We start from the raw sequence: 15,932 nt of genomic DNA, 5'->3' as shown, positions 1-15,932 counted from the left end.
GTACGTCAAGGGGCGCCTGGGGGCCTCAGTCTGTTGAACATCCGACTTAGGTTCAGGTCATGATTTCACAGTTCATGGGTTCGAGCCCCGCGTCGGGCTCTGTGCTGACAGCTCGGAGCCTGGAGCCTGCTTCAGATTCTGTGCCTCCCTCCCTCTCTGCCCCTTCCCTGATCACGCTCTGTCTCTCTCTCAAAAATAAACATTAAAAAAAACTTTTAATAAATAAATCAGTATGTCAAAAAAAAAATCACTACGTCTCTTGTATGTCAATTACAACCAATAAGGAAACAAAATTAAAATCTTAAATCATAAAATCCACCAAAAGATAACTTACGTGGATTTAAGTTTGGCGATAACGTCTACAGCACGTTACTCAGGCGCTAGGGAAAGCGAGAATTTCAGTTTGCTCAGAAACTTTCGGGGTGGTCACATTTTTCAGCTATCATCTGCTGCGATCCATGTAATTGTCAGACAGAAAACTGACCAATGTTCGCTTTCTCAAGTAGCCTCAGGACACTGGCTAAAACAAAATGTCACTAATTCGTGCAAATCACTGGCTGCCGCGTGCGTGAAGTCTTCCCCTTAGCTGAGGACGTGTGTTTAAACCTAAGGGTTTCTGGGGCGCCTGGGTGGCTCAGTCGGTTAAGCGTCCGACTTCAGCTCAGGTCACGATCTCGCGGTCCGTGAGTTCGAGCCCCGCATCGGGCTCTGGGCAGATGGCTCAGAGCCTGGAGCCTGCTTCTGATTCTGTGTCTCCCTCTCTCTCTGCCCCTCCCCCATTCATGCTCTGTTTCTCTCTGTCTCAAAAATAAATAAAACGTTAGAAAAATTAAAAAAAAAATAAATAAACCTAAGGGTTTCTAACCTGCAAAATGGAAATGAATGGTCTTCTCCTTGTGTGTTTTTCTTCTTGGACACCTCGAGGTTCTTCTTCCTCTGTGCTGTATAGGGTGTTGACGTCTGTGCTAATCGCGACCCGAGTCCCCCTCTGCCCTTGGCGCAGTCGGCGCCCCCTGTCACTCAGGTGCACGAACCTTCCAGAGGAAGGGCTCCCACTCTTTGTGCTGCGTGTAAGTTGGCCCTCCCGCTTCCCATAAATGCCGTGGCCGTGTTTATGGGCTTTTGAAAAGGTCTGGGGAGGCCTCGTGGGGGGAGGTCAGCCTACCGAATGAGAACCCAGCGGCGGAGGCCAAGAGAGAGCCCGGGGTGCCCCCTGGCGTGTTGACGCCGTGGGGGGCTGGCCCGTCGGGCACACAGCTCTCTGCCAGCAGACTGGAACTAAATTCTTAGACATTCCTGGGCTGCCAAAAAATGCCATCATGGGAGTTTCCCGAAGGAGCCATGAATTGGATGTTAGCGTCTTTCGGCTGAAAGTAGTTTTTGTCAGACCCCGGGGAGGCGGGGGAGTCTCTTCAGACGCATTTTTCTAATTGTGGCTCTTTTCTCTTCCTGTGACAAAAAAAAAAAAAAAAAAAAACCAGCACTGACACCGGAGTGTCCTGAGCAAGCATTTCAGGACAAGCGGGATGCCAGGTGGGCAGATGCCCGCCGCTCGGATGGAAACCGACTGTCCCCTGCCGGGCCGGGACCCCTGTCCTTTGCTCTCAAGGAGGTGCCGCCCCTGCCCGGACCCTGTGCTGTCGTCCGGCTCACCGGCTGCTCTCTGCCTCTCCGACGTGGACCCGAATTCTTACTGCTCTAGGGACCACAGTCCTTGACCTCCGCCCGCGATGATGGCAGCCAGGGACACCGCTGTCCCCTGGCCCTGGGTCTTCTCTGTCCCACGACCTTTTATTTTCAAGGTGAACATGCACTGGTCTTGAACACACACTTCACACATCCTTTTTAGCCTCAACAGGGGTGTTTGGGGGATTTCATGTCTCAGTCCCGCCGCATTAGCGTCGAATTTGTCTATGCCCCTAAGAGAAAAAAAAATTAAGTTCTGTCGTGCAATTGGCATTCAGATCTAATGAGACTCAATTTCAATCCTACCTTCAATACTAAGAAGTAACCCGATTAGCCTGAAATCAGGGGTAATTCCAGAACATTCTCTACGTGTCACGCACAAAAGTTCCAGTTTTTTTATTTCTGTTTTACCTTTTTTCTTTTTTTAATAAAAGAGCAACAACATCAGACACCGTCCTAACACGCTTTCTTCAGGGCAACTTTAAATAGAATTGATTATCCCTGAATAAGCATCAACTGAGAAGTGGGGGAAAAAAACCTACAATTTTTCAAAGAAATTATCAGAGGTCTTCAGTAACTACCAACTTTTTTGAGCATTTCTGACACATGAATAAAAAAGCAGGCACAGAATGGAAACCAATTCGACAATAAATTTCATAGTATTTAAAAAACAATAAATACATACATACACAAATCTTTAAAAAAGTAGGCACACAAGAACTCCAACTTGAATGTACTTTATGGTCGGAAGGCCATCACCCCCGTGACAAAGGGTTTCCGAGGGAGTCAGGACCCTCTTGTCCTGTTCCCCACGATCCCCCGGCCTCATGGGACAGCGTGATGCCGTTATCCCGCGTGGAAGGTGGGACGCTGCAGTGTGGCTGTGTCTCGTGGCTTTTCCAACACCTCACAGAGTCAACGCCAGGTGAGGATACAACCACCGGGTTTCCAGCTCCTGATTTCCCATCCCTTCCCCTCTGCCACAAAATGCTTGACACCCTAGTGGCAGCTAAGGGGACGTCTGGCCACTCACTTCCGCATTCATTAGATACCTACTTAAGTACTTCTCGGGCGCCTGTTCCCAGGAAGCGTGCGGCTCAGTTCTAGAAAGGACCTCCTGTTCCACCTGTTCAGAGAACACATACTCAGCAGGCATTTATTAAGCACCTGAGAGGTGTGCCCGACACTGGAATCGGTGCTAAAAATGCATAACTCATTCCCTAACGGAGCTTCAGCTCTGCTTCGGGGGTGGCTGGAGACATGAAAATAGAATTATGCCGGGTAGAGTTGAGTGTTAAAAAAAAAAAAAACAGCAAATACACACAAACACAAGAACAGTAGGGTGACTTAGGTCGGGGGTTGGGGTCAGGGGTGGCTTGGCCTGTCGGGGGGGGTGACTCATGAACGCCATGGAACTGGCTCCTGCCCAGACGGAGCAAAACACCCACAGCAGAAGAAACCAGGAGGCAGCAGTCATGAGCTGTGGGGAGCGACGAGAGGGAGACCCGGAGGGTGGGACACAGGGGAGGATGACAGAGGGGCTGCCCCCATTCAGGTGGTGCAGGAGGCTGGGGCCCTGCACGTTCAAAGCTGGCGGCTGGGGAGAAAGCCGCCCGGCCCCGTGGAGGGAGGTGTGCCCCGCCAGGGTCAACACCAAGTACACAGGTCTCGAGAGGGAAGAACTGGGCATGTCAAGAGCCTGCGGGAAGCCAGTGTGTTCGGTGACCGGGGAATGGCCGGAAGGTGGCCTGGGACGGGGATGAGGGGCTGGGTCTGAGCTCACCCTGCAGCCGCGGGGCCAGGGGAGATGCCGGGCCTGGTCCTAGAGCCAGTGGGAAGTGAAGGAGAAGAGCTTTGGTCGGGACGGCATGGTCTGGTTCGCCTTAGATGCGCTTCTGCTGCCGGAGCCTGGAGCGGAGACAGGGGTGTGGGGGCAGGGCCACGGTTCGGACCCCGACACCGCATGCAGAGTGTCGCGATGGTGGCCTGGGAGAGGAAAGGAGTGTGGTCACTCAGAGGCAATGGCTTGAGTGTGGATGCAGGACGTTGGAGAACCAGCATGGGACTTGGAGGTCTCTAGAGGGTGGCAGGGCCTTCTGTAGAGACTGGGAAGATTTCAGAGGGGAGACCCGTTGCAGTCTGGGGGTGGGGGGCGGGCAGTGTGGGCACTTTATTTATTCACTCACTCGTTCATTCATTCATCTGTCTATCGTCAATTTATTTATTTAGAAAGACACGGTGAGTCGGGGAGGGGCAGAGGGACGGAGAGGGAGAGAGAATTCCCAGCAGGCTCCACGCTCAGTGCAAAGGGGGCTTGATCCCACAGCCCTGGGTTTATGACTTGAACCAAGTAACAGTTGGACGCTCCACTGACCCAGCGCCTTGCACTTTAAATCTTAGGCGAATCGGGGAGGTGAGGAATCTCACGGAACCAAATCCTTATCTGATGGGGTTTGGATAAGCGGACCTCGACATTCGCCCCCGCATCACCCCTGCCAAGTGGCCACACGGCTACGCTCGGGAGCCGTCAGCAAGGGTGCCCAGCACTGTGAGTTCCCCATCTTTGGGCAGCCCCAGCTCCGCTTACTGGGGCTTCTGGTCATGGGGTTTGGACTCCACGGACCCCCGGGCCGCTCCCCTAGTCAGCCCTCCCACCAGCACCCTCCCCCGTTCTCACTTTCTCTGAACAGCCGAGCGCGGTCTCGGCTCCCACCTCCTCTCTCCCAGGCTTCCTCTGGCCGCTCACCCTGGCCACGGTTCTCGGACATGCTTTGTTTGTTTAATACCGTCCACATGAGGCATCCAGAACTAATGTGGGACCTGCAGGGAGGCCAGAGGGACGTGCGGAAAGGCCCGCACCCTTCACCCCAGATGCTCTGCTCCGCCAGCGCCCCGGCACCCTTGGCCACACGGAAGATCGGCTTGGGTCTCGGTCGGCTGAGCTTCCTTCCTCCACACGCACCTCTGGGGGCCGGGACCCCTCGGCTCTGCCTTGGAGCACTTGGTCTGGGGCCCCAGACCGTCTCCCCCACACTAGGATGCTGACAGCGGACCCTGGGACTGCATTCTTGGAGCTGCTGTTGGGGGGTGGGGGGAGAACAGGATGGAAACCCAGCTCCTAGAACGAGGCCCACGGTCCAGCCGCACACGGGGTGCGGAAGCCGTGTCCTTGCCCAGGGGCTCGTGGAAGGGGCCCGGGCAGGGTGCTAAGCGTGCATGCCAGGCCCATCCGGCAGGGGACGTGAGCTCCTTCCAGCCACGTCTTGAGTGAAGCAGGACCCCACGTGTCCGTCCCGTTGTTTCAGACCAAATGTGCACAACCTTAGATGCCAGGCTAAAACGTCAGGGCTTTATCCCGCGAGGACTGGAAAATCATCGTAACCAGCGATTCCAGAAGAATTTGGAAAGATTCACTGGTGGAAAAGTTGAGAAAGAACTGAGGATGATCGAATTCCCTTTTTTACAAACCCAGAAAAAAGCCAAATTTGGGTAACCTTTTATGCCACGGGAATCGTAACCGTGATGGGCTTTCGGTATAAGGTGAGTCTGTCACTCACACCAGGGCTTTCTCGTGCTCCCCCTGAGGACAGCATCGGCTCAGGGGGCGGGAGAGGGAGTGTTACACGAACACTACCCTCGCTCAGCCTGGAGGGCGGCCACCGAGGCACGGGGGCCTTTGTAATGTGTGCGGAGCCAGAACATGAGCGCACGTGGCCAGATGGGAAAGTCAGGGGAGCGTAGCGTGTCATTGCAAGTGCCATTCTGTCAAGTGCGTGATATGTTCGGATGGTCCCTCACATCCTCCTCTTACCCTGGTCCCCTGACCAGTGCTCCACCCCCGCCCCCACCCCCTGCCCAGCAGGTGCCTATTCCCCGCATTCCTGTATGACAAACAGTCTCGCTTCTGCCTTTCCAGCCAGAGGCCGCCTTTACAAACTAGTGCACCCCCCGGGGCTTAAACAGCAGAAATTCATTTCCTCACTGTTCTGGAGAAGATACAAGCCCACAATTAAGTTGTTGGAAGGTCTGGTTTCTTCTGAAGCCTCTTTGCCGGGCGTGGGGTGGCCACCTTCTCGCTGTGACCTTGCGCGGTCGTCCCTCTCTGTGTTTGCGTCTGTGTCCTAATTGTCTCTTCCTCTATGGACACCAGCCATACTGGATTGGGACCCACCCACCAGACCTGGGTTTACCCTGATCACCTCCTTAAAAGCAGTCCCATTCTCAGGTCCTGGGGCTTAGGACACTGACACGGGGACTTGGGACAGACACAATCCAACCGAGAACACCCACCTTCGTTTTCGTTTCCAGCAATTACCTCCCCGCGAGGTGGAGTGCAGACCTGGGGAGGAGCGACAGATGGGCCACAGCTGGTGTTTCACCGTCCCGCTGGCGTTGGCTCCCAACCCTATGGGCGTCCTCCAGCCCCTCCTGGAGGGGCACACTAGCCACAGTTGATCCAAAGGGTCGCAGAGATGCATTTTTTTAGAACTCCGATCTTCTAGATTATCGGTACAACTCCTTGGATTTGCTGTTGGACGAGAAGATAACACAGTATAACCATCGCCCAGTACACGAGCAAGCACTCGGGACTCTGGGCAGGCAGGTCCCTGCAGTAGCTTGAGACTCAAGGACAAGGTCCCGGGAGCTCCAGGAGGAGCCAGCTGGGCCTGTCAGCCGCAAGATCAAGTGTGCACATCTTCACCATCCCTGCACAAGAACCCAGGGATACAAAATGTGCAGGACACAAAGGGCCAACACATCAGACCACTGCACATGTTAACGGGGGATCCGAACTAGCTTTTCGGTGTGAGGCCTCAGTTCGCATGTGCTCCACATTTATTGCAGTGGACAGAAAAATAAGACGTATAGGCCTCCTTCACAAAAGCAAAAATTCTATCCATTTTGATGCTTTATGTTTGCTTTTCATTAAGTCACAAAAAACTGAAATCAGTCCCATGGTTGAAAACCACCTCCCCCTTTGCTCAAATCACACGATCTCTTACCCCTGGGACTGAGTATGTATGTAGATAGATAGATAGATAGATAATAAATATAGAGAGAGAGTTGTATAGATAGGTAGATATAGAGAGAGATACAGATAGAGATAGATAGAGATAGAGATAGAGATAGATAGACAGAGATATATCCCATTATATGAGAACTACTTGAATCTTTCAATATTTTTTTTCCAATCTGACAGGTGGTAATAACGTGTTCACATCTATATTTTAATTTCTGCCCATCGATGGCACAGAGATAGGATAGATTTCATCAGGGGGGCCCTGAGTGGCTCAGTCGGTTAAGCCTCCGACGTCGGCTCAGGCCATGATCTCACAGTTCATGAGTTTGAGCCCCGCGTCAGGGTCTGTGCTGACAGCTCAGAGCCTGGAGTCTGCTTCGGATTCTGGGTCTCCCTTTCCCTCTGCCCCTCCCCCACTCGTGCTCTGTCTCTCTCGCTCTCAAAAATAAATAATAAACATTTTTAAACCTTTAAAAAGAGAGACAGAATGGTTTCATTTCTTAAAGACACAGGGCATGAAATGTCATCGATTCAGCACCTGCCCTGTATTTTGGGTGATAACACAGGGTATCACCCTTGAGCTGGTGCCTCTGATGCACCCTCGTGGACTATCCCATCCCTCCATGGGTGGAAGCTTCTGCTGGTGTGGTATGTGATGGAAACAGGGCCACGGGTACCCATATCACCCCTCCCTTTCTCAAGGCAGGACACTCGGAAGTCTGCCTATGCAATAGGTGACCATTGCTATATTGGTGTAGATCCCAAATACAAATTGGCATTTGCTTTTCCGAATATATCACATTTTCTATGTGGTCTCCATAACCCTAATCATCCTAATAAATATCCCATTATCTCAGGACAGAAAATTATTCATTCATCCGACCATCTTTTCGAAAATTTAACGTCTAATTCTCATTCAGAAATCAAGAATGAGGAGCTGATCTAGGAAAGTTAAATTCATGAGATGTTGTAGGACAAACACGTGGTCCTGGCAACATTTAGATGCTCTGCTCGCTAAATCAGGATCCAGTTAGACAACCAGCCAGTGTGTATCTGAACTACATGATTGTAACTCTTGGGTCACTCGGACTTACAGTTGACTGCTGTCTGTGTTTATTGATGGTTGCTACCCAGGACAAAGCTATGAGGGTCTATTATTACATTTTCAGTAAAATTGTGCTGTAAAATGTTTTCTTTTTTTTAATTTTTTTGTTATGTTTATTCATTTTTGAGACAGAGAGAGAGAGAGAGAGAGAGAGCAAGCAGAGGCAGGAGCGGAGAATGAAGGAGACACAGAATCCGAAACAGGCTCCAGGCTCCGAGCTGTTAGCGCAGAGCCTGATGCGGGGCTCGAACCCACAAACTGTGAGCTCACGACCTGAGCCGAAGTCGGACGCTTCACCGACTGAGTAAAAAATGTTCTCCAGAGCCCAAGCTGGTACACTGGCTCACGTCCTCCAGGATGTGTTAGAAATTCTTAACACTTTGTGTCTTCCTGCTGTCCTCACTAACAGACTGTGAGCGACTTCTCAGGTGAGCAGATCGCCAGAGTAAGGCCGGCCTCTGCCACACGCCCCCCTTCTTGCCCTTCCCTTCCGCGACCCGGTGACATCTCACATGTTGCTGCTCGTGTGCCCCACCCTGACTCCCATGAAGGCCCTCGCTCTCGACTCCCCACCTGCTGGGTGCTCCCTCCGCAGCGGTTAGGGCATCCTCTCTAGGACTTGCGTGGGCCAAGGAATCTCTTTCACATCCACACGCCTCTCCACGCTGTTATTCCGTGTCTGCTCCTGTCTGACCATCAAAAGATTCCATTTGAAGTAACATAATGATTCCTTATAACATAATGTCAAAATTCTACATGAGAAAGTTCTTTTGGAGTCTAGGACTAAGAAGTCTTTGTGTCACTGAGAATTTGACATTTCTCTCCTTTTTCATAATCAGAATTCTATACATATTTCTACGTTCCTTCCTACTTAGGATGTTAGTAGAGTCTGAAGCCTGGCCTAAAATTCATTCACAGGACACAAGACATTGTGTCACATAAAATTCAGTCACAAGTCATTGCTACGTCTTGTATGGGTTACATATGCCTTTTCTTTCTTGTTTCTAATTTTATAATTGTATACACATTTTACTATTATGACAGTTATTTATTTTGTTTCAATCTATCTCAAATATTTGATGGAAAGAGATGTAATATCAATAATTACATGGAAATTAACCAACTCTTTCCTCTACCGTTGGTTATTTGCAATATTTAAAATTGTTTGGTAACCTTGGGAACTCTGCTGGGGAGGCTTGGTTCATCGCATCGGGGGAAACAGTTCCGCTGTATAAATTCTTAAGAGATCTTTTTGAACGGCTCAGAGTTTTTGGCTATCTGTTAGACCTTGCCCGGATGCTGGCACACTGACTTTGAAGCGTTAAGCGTGCATTACGACGCCTGTAATAAACAGCTGACCTTGTTTCGTCTCCTATCGGCGCCCAGATGTTTTTATTACAGCTCATACCAAACGTTTCATAACTTTGTCATTTTATAAATGGCATCCTGATGTTTTTATCACGAGTCCAACACGATTTTATATACTCTCAACCGTATTTCTCTATCCAGACTTCACCCAGAAGCGAATGTTTCCAAGCTACTATTGTTCCTTTCATTTTATTTTACTTAGGGAGAGTCTTCTTTTTTTTTTTTTTTTTTTTACATCTTGAAGCTTAAAGAGCTATCGTCATTCCCCGCAGCTGTTCCTTATCCCATCTTATTGTTTAAATGTTTTCCTAGAATATGACTTTAATAGTTAAATTTTTAAATTCATAGAGTTCTTTAATGTATGCTTGATTATATCTTAAGATAAATACTGTGTACACAACAAACCATTTGCCCATGCTTTCCTTTAACTAGCTACTTTAATACATTTATAATTTTAGTTTTTATGAGATGAGCTGACTCATTCAGATTGCCTGGCCATTTAATCAACAAATCTGAAAATAATTATGGCTCTAGTTTCCTCATTCCAATGTTATTAGAAATATAAAACACCCTTCATGTTCACTAAAAAAAAATGAAACTTGGCTCGTAGACCCATCTTATATAATCACTCAGCCGCTAGTAACCAAATTAGCTAACAAGGTATTACATTCACAGATCATTAAAAGAAAAAGAGTTGATATCAAAAACCAACTATTTTTAAAGACCAATCACTTATTTGGCAATTTTAACTATTCTTTGGCCAAGTCATACCCTTTCCGAGGTGGGAGAAAATTCTAATATGGGCAAGATAAGGAAGTTAGGGTTTCTTCCAGGGACAGACTTGATTGAAACCTTGAAACGCTTACGTAGGCTAAGACAGAGAAATGAAAAGAATTTCCAAATCGTGACAGCTGAGCATCTCTTTGCTTACGTGGCATCAGCCGGCCCATCATCAGCACCATCGGAGGCCTGGTGGCCACGGTGGTGGGGGCAGGGCTGACGTTCCATGTGCGGAGCTGTGACCACGCTGCTCTGAAGCCCCCACAACTTATGGGGATTTTCAGCTTTATCCCCGTCACCCTGATCAAATGTCAATAATTTCATGGGACTAAGAGAAAAGCAGATTCTCAAGATACAAAATTAGTCCTGGTGAATCGTGAACAATAATAGCCAACGAGCGTAGAGAAAAAAAGGATGCTGATTCTTTGCCACAGCCCCATTCGGGGGACCGTAAAGTCCTTTGGCTTCTGTATTGGAGTGTCTTGTTCTCCTAGCCACTGCCGATGAGCCACCACGTGGCCCTAGAGTGCGGCCACTTGGCATTTGTTTAGTGCTGGAACTAACACTCAACCCTGATCTCTGCCTCCAGAACCGTCTTCCAAAAATGCAACTCAGCTTACATTGTACTCCTGCTTCAGAACGATCTTCTGCCTCTCTTTTAGGATCAAGTCCGAATTTTTATCATTTTGGGGGGGGGGGGGAAATACCATAATTTTTGTCGCAATAAGGACTTTTAGTCTCTTTCTCCCCCCACCCTCCCTCCCACACACACAACCCACGTCCTAGCTGTGCCGACAGAGCGCATTTAGCAAACAGAAGAGGAGCTTTGAGTTACGACACAGAGAGCGAAGCATCCTGACTCAATATGATAGCTGAAATGTAGTTTTAGCCTGGAAAAGAGAACTTGGGATTAATCACAAGTGAGAAACAACCACAGAAAATGATTTCCTAGCAAATTACAGACGTGGAGAGGCAAAATAACCATTTCTGGAGCTCCCCTTGAAGCATGGTCATCGTAAATTGTACTAACAATTTTCATGTTCCTCCCTGAAGTGAATCTGTGCCCTTGTGGAAATAACACAAGAAAAACATCGGCCAAATGTAAATAAAAACTGTATCTGTGTTCATTAAACGCTCTTCAGAAATGAATAAAACTGAATCCTGATGTTAGAAACGTCATAAAATGAGCCCTTTTTTTGGAATCTAGAGAAATAACACCCGTCCTACCCTCCACCCTCACCCCGATGTCTGTCTCACACACTTTCCCTGGCTTTCTGACTCAGAGTATTTCTTCTGAGAGCCAAGAGTTTACCCATTTTCCGAGGGGCCCCCTTGTTACTCTTCAGCCTGACTCACAGGAGCCACTAGGGACCTGTCTTCTGCTCCTGCTGCCTTTCTCGCTTCAGTGCGGCTCAAGTGGCCCATGCAGCCTTTGGTTTGTAACTCTTATCTTTGCATCATCTGGCTTCCCATCGACGCCAGGATTTAATGGAGAACGAGGGCTTCTTTTTCCTCATCTGTGTAAACCTTGACATATCAAGAGCCATCAGGGCCTCCCGAAGCAGGCATTAGGTAAATCCTTGTTAACTCAACTGGAATCGTCTTACAGAAAATTTAAGTTACCTCAGGAGTATTTTTCTGTGCCATTATTAAAAAAACTTTTAACATTTATTTTGGGGAGACAGAGACAGAGCATTGAGCGGGGAGCAGGGGCAGAGAGAGAGAGGGAGACTCAGAATCCGAAGCATGCCCCCATCCTTCCTAACTACCCTCCGCCCTGATCCACGTGAGTTCTGCTCATTTGAAAGACCTTGACGAATCTGTCTTCGTATTCCCTTTGTGAGCAGGAGGTGGTATGAGTCGCAAATCTCTTCCTGAGCTCAGCAACGCTATGCATTTCGACAGGATCGATTCTTGTTTAACGCGAACAAAAGCAAATTCACACAGGTAAAAGGCATCGCCTAGCCCAATATACAAAACTACAGTGTGTAAGTAGGGGGTTGAAAGTACCCACGGGCTTGCTTGATTATAGGTTTATACACAACAACAAAAATGAAATAGCACTTTTTTGAAACGAAGTGCCAAGTAAATGACCCTTTCAAATGATTTCATTCCACTCCCAAAGTTTTGAGTAACTCTTTGAGAAAAGAATAACTTTCTCTTTGGGGCATTCAAGGGTTAATAGGGTTTTTCGTGTGATGATGAAGGGTGTGTTTGGGCCTTAGACTCCTCAGCAGCAGAAGGCAGCTCTGGATATTGGAAAGGCCAGAAAATGCAAGTCAGGGTTATCTGAAAGGGGGAACCTCAGTCCGCCCAGCAGGTTACTGATCTGGGCCTTGGCGGTCACGAGGGAAAGGAAGACCTAAGCCGTGAAATGGTCTGGTGGATAAATCATCCACCCCCTGTGAATCAGCTGCCCCATATCTGGCATTCTTCAACCTGAATTCTCAGGGATGACTTTAAGGTCCTCGGAGACAACAACTCAAATATACGTTCGTGTGCTGTGGGCAGAATCGCGATCCCCAAAGACGAGCACACCTTCATTTCCAGAACCTGTGAATACGTCACCTGACATGCCGAAGGGACTTTGCAGATGCGGCTCAAATTACGGGGGTATCACAGTGAACCTAATCTGATTTCCCGAGTCATGAAAAGCAAAACACATTCTCGGGCAAAGCTAGAGAAACAGGTGAAACAAAGGAAGCAGCAACACTACTTGGCTGGCTTGGAATGTGGGGGGAAGGGGCCGAGTGAGCCACTTTCCAAAGTGGAAAGCAAGGAAACGGATCCTCCTGTCTGCAGCCTGGAGAAAGGAATCGGCCACGCAGACATCTTGACTTCAGCCCAGCAACGCATGTGTCCGCAGAATGATCTTACAGGACGCTGGTGCCCTTTTAAGCCACTGAACGTGTCTCAATTTGTTACAGCGGCCACAGAATATGAATGAACCACACTTCACTTTTTCTGGGATTTTTCATATTCTCGGTCGTTCACATAAATGTTGCCACCGTGATCTTTTTGTCTAAGATGTGCACGGACCCTTGTGACCACCCGAACTGCCCAGAGTTCAAAGGGATCGAGGAAAACCCGCGTGGAGATATTTCTGCAGCGGGTAGACAAGGGGGTGGGCACAGAGCACTTGCCCCGGACAGAGGATTAGAGGGGCATTCATCACGGGGCTCTCAAGGAACACGTGTTTGTGCGGTTATGGGTTTAATACCCGACTCTCACACCAGACTGCTATTCCAGGGAGGGCAGGAAGCTTGTCCCTCACGTCCCCTGGACGCTCGGATCTGGGAGAAGCATAGGCATCTTGCCACACTGCTTAAGAGCAGGGCTCCAGACCTCGGACTGCCTGCCAGGGTTCAGATTCCAACGTGGCAGTTTCCTGACTTTGTGACTTCGGGAAAGCAAGTCAAAAGGCTTACTGTGCCTCCATTTCCCCATCTATAAAGTGGGGCCGACAGTACACCCTCAAAGGACAGTTGGAAGATCAAATACGTTAAGACGAGGGTAACTGACTCAGGCAGCTTGTACCTGACACGCGTGAGGAAGTTGGCAGCTACCAGAAACTACAGGCGACTAAAAGGGAGAAACCCTTACTGGCCTGTAGTTTACCTTGTAACATGAGGAAGCAAGCAATACAGGTGACAATGACCAATGGAGAAGCAACACTGTGGAGGAGCGGGTTGGGGAAGCTGGAGGACCCTGGCTGACACTCAGCACGTGCCCGATGTACCACCGCCCGGGCCGGAGGCCAGGCTGGTGGTCAGAGCCGCCCGTTCCATCAGCGGCAGAAAACACAGCTGAGATTTGCCTAAGTGAGGACGCGAATAGTGGTTTTTATAGTTCCGCGACCTTTGGCCAGATTTTTGGCCAAGTCCAAGTAAATACAGGATGGGATCCTAAATGTATTTTCTCTTCCTTATGATTTTCACAGTAACATTTTCTTTTCTCCCGCTTATTTTATTGTAAGAACACGATATATAAAACATATGCTATGTAAAATATGTGTTAGTCGAGCGTTTACCTTATCAGTAAGGTCTCTGGCCAACCGTAAGCTATTCGGTACGTGTTTGGGGAATCAAAAGTTACATGCAGATTTTTGACTCTGTGGGGGTTTGGGGTTAGCACCCCAGGCCCCCAGGTTATTCAAGGGTCAACTGTAGTCTCAAGAAAGAAACTCATGGGCCTTTCTCTGACTTGGGTTATAATGAAGATGAGACATGGGAATTTTATATGTTTTTTTTTTTTAATATGAAATTTATTGTCAAATGTTTATTTGTTGTTTATTTATTTATTTATGTTTATTTATTGTCAGTGTTTATTAACTCCTCCCAACATTCAATGCAATCCCAATCAAAATTGCACCAGCATTCTGCTCAAAGCTAGAACGAACAATCCTAAATTTGTATGGAACCACAAGAGACCCCGAATAGACACAGGAATTTTAGTCCAATGAGCAAGAGAGGGACAAAGTATGCTGTCTATGCTGAAAGTCAGGAACTAGTCATTTCTAATTATTTTTGAGAATAGAAGAGCTATAAAAAGAAAGAAAACTCAGGGTGCCTGGGTGGCACATTTAATGCAATCCCCATCAAAATACCACCAGCATTTTTCACAGAGCCACAACAAACAATCCTAAAATTTGTATGGAACCACAAAATACCCCGAATAGCCAAAGCAAACCTGAAAAAGAAAAACAAAGCTGGAGGCATCACAATTCCAGATTTCAAGCTATATTACAAAGCTGTAGTCATCAAGACAGTATGGTACTGGCACAAAAACAGACACATAGATCAACAGAATAGAATAGAAAATGCAGAAATGGGCCTACACTATGTAGTCAACTAATCTCCGACAAAAAAGAAAAGAATATCCAATGGAAAACAGTCTCTTCAACAAATGGTGTTGGGAAAACTGGACAGCAACATACAGAAGAATGAACCTGGATCACTTTCTTACACATACACAGAAATAAATTCAAAATGGATGAATGACCTAAATGTGACACAGGAAACCATCAAAATCCTATAGAAGAATACAGTCAGCAACCTCTTTGACCTCGGCTGCCCCTCACACACACACACACACACTCTCTCTCTCTCTCTCTCTCTCTCTCTCTCTCTCTCTCTCTCTTTCTCTCTCTAAATAAACATTAAAGAAAAGAAATAAAAGGCATCTAAATCTTCAAGGAAGACGTCAAACTTTCAGTATTTGCAGATGACATGATACTCTATGTAGAAAACCCAAAGGACTCCACCAAAAAATTGCTAGAACTAATATGTGAATTCAGCAAAGTCGTAGGATATAAAATCAATGTACAGAAATCTGTTGCATTTCTATACACCAATAATGAAGCAGCAGAGAAGGAAATCAAGGAATTTATCCCATTTGTGATTGCTCCAAAAACAGATACCTAAGAATAAACTCAACCAAAGAGATAATAGATCTTTCCTCTGAAAATTATAGAACACCTATGAAAGAAATTGACACAAAGAAATGGAAAATCATTCCATGCTCATAGATCAGAAGAACAAACATTGTTAAAATATCTATACTACCCAAAGCAAATGTGCGGGTCTTTTTTATAGGGCCTTTGTGATGTTGAGGTACGCTCCATCCAGCCCTATTTTGTTGAGGGTTTTTATCAAGAATGAATGCTGTATTTTGACAAATGGTTTTTTTTGTCTGCATCTGTTGACAGGATCATATGGTTCTTATCGTTTCTTTTATTAATGTGGTGCATCACATTGACTGATTTGTGAATGTTGAACCAGCCCTGCAGCCCAGAAACAAATCCCCCTTGGCCATGATGAATAATTCTTTCAATGTACTGTTGAATTCGATTTGCCAGTATCTTATTGAGAATTTTTGCATCCATGTTCATCAGGGATATTGGTCTGCAGTTCTCCTTTTTAGTGGGGTTTTTTTGTCTGGTTTTAGAATCAAGATAATGCCGTTTGAAAGTTT

The sequence above is a fragment of the Panthera tigris genome, chromosome A1, assembly GCF_018350195.1.
Source record: "Panthera tigris isolate Pti1 chromosome A1, P.tigris_Pti1_mat1.1, whole genome shotgun sequence".
Taxonomy (NCBI): domain Eukaryota; kingdom Metazoa; phylum Chordata; class Mammalia; order Carnivora; family Felidae; genus Panthera; species Panthera tigris.
This window is presented reverse-complemented; position numbering follows the sequence as displayed.